The sequence below is a fragment of the Vicia villosa genome, linkage group LG6 (assembly GCF_029867415.1).
Source record: "Vicia villosa cultivar HV-30 ecotype Madison, WI linkage group LG6, Vvil1.0, whole genome shotgun sequence".
NCBI classification, from domain to species: Eukaryota; Viridiplantae; Streptophyta; class Magnoliopsida; order Fabales; family Fabaceae; genus Vicia; species Vicia villosa.
Genome location: NC_081185.1, coordinates 165,561,232 through 165,566,030, shown reverse-complemented (window position 1 = coordinate 165,566,030; position 4,799 = coordinate 165,561,232). Strand labels below are relative to the sequence as shown.

General features: G+C 30.6%; 2 pseudogenes; both read left to right on the top strand.

Moving 5' to 3' along the window:
• The first annotated feature begins 1,658 nt into the window (after positions 1-1,658).
• On the top strand, positions 1,659-2,618 carry LOC131613111 (glutathione S-transferase T3-like; annotated as a pseudogene).
• Positions 2,619-3,048: 430 nt separating this feature from the next.
• On the top strand, positions 3,049-4,360 carry LOC131613110 (uncharacterized; annotated as a pseudogene).
• Positions 4,361-4,799: the final 439 nt, after the last annotated feature.

Here is a 4,799-nt window from a genome sequence, read left to right as displayed (position 1 = left end):
AAAGTGATATTTTATTTACAAAATTACCATCAAAATTCTCAATTACACCCGTTTTTAGTAAATCGGGTATAAATTTTAAAATTATATTGATTTATTTGTACTAGTGTTTGTTGGTTATTTATGAGCACAATACTTATTATGGTTTTGTTTTTTATTTATGGATAATTTGTCATGGCTTATTTATCATCAACCAAATGACTAACATGAAATAACAACACGGTAAAAAAAAATAATATAATGAAATAACAACACTTAGTAATAATATAGAAACATTATAAACAATATAAATTACATGAAATTCATTTATATTAGATCTTTGGATTAAATATGTTTTTGATTCTTATAAATATTTCAACTTTTATTTTTATTTTTTATTAAAAAATAATATATTTTAGTCCTTACAAAATTATTATGCATATAATTTTAATTTAATCCCTCCTATTAAATCAATGTGTATTTTTGAATGATTATTTTAAACATATTTAGAACGTTATAAAAGTTCCTCTGAAAAAAAGAAACTCAAAATTTGATTTCTAAGTCGAGGTTTTCATTACTTTTATCATTATTTTTTGAAATTTAAAAAATTCATATTTAATTCTTCTTATTTTAAAAAATTTTAAAATTTTGTAAAGAAATGTTTCATTATATTATAAACATGTATGAAAAAAATTATTCAAAAATTTGAAAGTTTAAAGGTAATTAAACAGTTTTCAAAATTTTAAAAAATAACAAGGATTAAAACTGCATGCATAACATTTTTGTAGGAATTAAAATACATATTTTTAACAGAGATTAAAAATGAAAGTTAAGATATTTATAAAGACCAAAAACATATTTAACACTACATCTTTTGTGGGATAAATTAAATTGGTAAAATATCTTTTATAGATCTTACCAATGCTGAGTTCAACTCTCACGACCCTTTAGTTTTATAACATTACAAAGAAATATACTTATAGTTATCTTTACATCATCAACATTATCCTAAAGATGAATATTGGTACACTTGATTATAGATGTCAAACAAGTTCTATGTAAAAGCTCGAACAATTAAGCCTCTTATTTTTGGCCCCTTCTTTTTAGAGCATAAATATAGGAGTAGTAAAAGCTTACGTGTGCTACCTAGTGTCAGTGTAGTATTGATAATAGAAGTTATTTGGTGTAGTATTAATTGGCACAATATCTAAACAAAGCACCGTAGCTTTTCATCATTTAATATTGTTGGAAAAAATTTATTATCATAACTTTAATTTTGGTGTGGTATGAAACATGTATAAATTTGAAATTGATATTACCGTTACAATTTTTTACCGTTGCATTGCACATTTATTTATTTTTTTTATAATTTTTAATTTGTTATAAAAAAAACAGTTTGAGGATAAATAAGTGATCAACCATTTCATTCTATCACAACTTTTTATCTAAATTTGAATGATTTCTTTCATCTTTTTGTAATCTTTTTCTTTTACACAATTTATGTTCCAATGAACCCCAACCACCTTAATTCTTGGTCCAATTTCATGCAAAATTGTGACATTCCATCATTTATTCCAAATCAACAAAATGCATTCGATAATCCAAACTCACATCATAACTCAAATTTTCAAAATCCTAATTTTATCCCAAATCAACAAAATAATCAACACTTTCCATCTCAATCAACTAGTCCCACTATGTTTCATGGAGTTCAAATGAATAATAGTCATGTGGAAGTAAACGATCAAGAGCCCGAAACACCACAATTTTGCTCTCAAGTTCAAGATGGGTTGGAAACAACCAACCTTGGTGAAGAAATCAAAACTACATCGGTTATGAATGTGTCAAAAATAAGATTTCAACCAAAGGAGGATGAACTTCTCATTCAATCATGGCTCAACATTTCAAGGGATCCAATTATTGGGATTGATCAAAAGGGAGATAGTTTCTGGAAGAGGATTAGTGAAGCTTATAACAACCACCGCCACAAGAATTTTCCAGAGAGGAATCAGTTGGCACTAAAAGGTCGATGGTATAAAAAGAGAAGCGGTGCTACAAACAAGCTGTCGCTGTAAAGAGAAGTGATAGCTCTGAGAGTGACATTGTTTCGGCGGCATGCGATATTTATTATCAAGACGTACATGAAAAGTTCACATTTCACAGTGCATGGAAATTATTGAGAGATGAACCCAAATGGCTTGGAGGTTCATCTGAACCTTCTGCAAAAAGAACAAAGAGTTCGACTTCTGGAGCATATTCAACATCTTCTAACCCACCAACGCCAACAAGCGAATACAATCCATCATCACCGACTTTGTTACATCGTCCAATCGGTAATAAGGCGACCAAAAGGAAGCAAAAAGAAAAGTTTGTGGAAAAGCCTACTCCTAAATTTGATGCTATGAAAGATGACTTAAATAAAAAAATTGAATTAATGTTGGGGTTTGCACGTGATTATGCACGTATTGAGAGTGGAAAAATGGAGATAGAAAGGAAAAAGGTTGATGCTGAGTTGCACGCGGCAAAGATCAGTGATTTGCAAATACTCTCGAAGGATACATCAAATATGACACCAAGACAACTACAAGATCATGAATTTTTGTGCGGCGTAATTAGAGATAGATATGGAGTTAATTAATATTATTATGTAGGTTGGATATAATTATTAAGTATGTTGGATTTAATTTATTTTTATCAATGTTGGATTTAATTATTATGTAAGTTGGATTTAATTATTATGTATGTTGGATTTAATTTATTTTTATCAATGTTGGATTTAATTATTATGTAAGTTGGATTTAAGTATTATGTATGTTGGATTTAATTATTACTTTTATTCAAACTAGTCGTTATTCAAACTCAATTTTAGTCAAACTAGCCGTTATTCAAACTAGCCGTTATTCAAACTCAATTTTAGTCAAACTAGCCGTTATTCAAACTAGCCGTTATTCAAACTCAATTTTAGTCAAACTAGCCGTTATTCATATCCCTATAAATATTATAACATGCATAACAAACTTCAAAATCATTCCCAACTTCTCTCTTTTCAATCTCAAAATCATTCCAAACTTCCTAACTTCACATGGATCCTTCCAATCCTTCCCATCTTGGAAAAATGTTCATGGATTTTATGAATGATGGCATGGACGAAGAACTTGTGAAGCTCTACTTTGAAAGTCAGGCGCGAGAAGAATATGAGAGCTCAAGTAGGCCTAGACGCCAAAGAAGGAATATAGAGAGGAATCGTGAAGAAGGGCATGATCGATTGTTCAAAGATTATTTCTCAGAAACTCCAGTGTACACGGATGAGCAATTTCGTAGAAGGTATCGAATGCATAAACATGTATTCCTTCGCATTATTGAAGCTCTTGGTCAACATGATGAGTATTTTCAATTGAAGATTGATGCAACCGGTAGATCAGGTCTTTCACCGCTACAAAAATGCACTGCTGTTATTCGTATGTTGGCATATGGAACATCTGCTGATAGTGTGGATGACTATTTAAGAATCGGCGAAACCACGACACTAAAATGTGTTGATAGGTTTACAAGGGGTGTGATTAGTTTATTTGGGTCACAATATTTGCGGAAGCCAACAACTGAAGACATTGAACGCTTGCTACAGATGGGGGAGGCACGTGGCTTTCCAGGTATGTTGGGAAGTATTGATTGTATGCATTGGGAATGGAAAAATTGTCCAGTTGCATTAAAAGGGCAGTATGTTCGAGGTGATCATGGTAAACCCACAGTTATGCTTGAAGCAGTTGCTTCACAAGACTTGTGGATTTGGCATGCTTTGTTTGGGGTAGCGGGTTCAAACAATGATATCAATGTACTGAATCAATCTGGTGTCTTCAACGATGTTATACAAGGGAAAGCTCCTGAGGTCCATTATTCAGTCAATCGACATGAATACAACATGGGCTATTATCTATTAGATGGAATTTATCCTGAATGGGCTACATTTGTGAAAAGCATCCCAATGCCACAAGGGGATAAGAAAAAATTGTTTGCTCAACATCAAGAAGGTGCAAGAAAGGATATCGAATGAGCATTCGGAGTTCTCCAATCCCGTTTTGCGATCATACATAACCCGGCTCGATCTTGGCACTTGGACGCACTGAAGCGTATAATGAGCACGTGCATCATATTGCACAACATGATTGTTGAAGATGAACGTGCGACATATGGTGGCAATTTTGATTATTCTTATGATCATCTGGGCAATGATCTGACTGCACCACCAGACGATTCTAATAATGATTTTCAAGAATTCTTACGTAGAAGACATCATATTCGCGATAAACAAATTCATCGACACCTTCAACAAGACTTGATAGAACACATATGGGAACGTTTTGGACATGAAAATAACCAGAATTAGAAATTATTTTAAACGTTTATTATATTTTATGCTAATAGTTTATTTTAATATTTATGGTTTTATTTTTTGTATTTTGGTATAACTTTTGTGTCATGTAGTATGTTATTTAATATATTTTCATATTTTTTAATTTTTTTGTTATTTATTTTTTTAATATTTTTATTTATTATATATATATATTGTTTTTTTATGCATTTTGATATAATTAATTTAATTTATTTCAATTATACATTTTATATATTAATATAAAATATAAATTTGAAATATAATGTAAATTTTGTGGGACCCATAAATGAGTAGTATGGATATTTAAAAACTATAGTTAGATGGTTTAAATAATTGAGATGTGTGAAGTAATATATTATATTAGATGGGACCCACTTATACCACCCACATGAGTAGTATGGATGTGGGTGCTTTTAGATCTCTTATAATATAT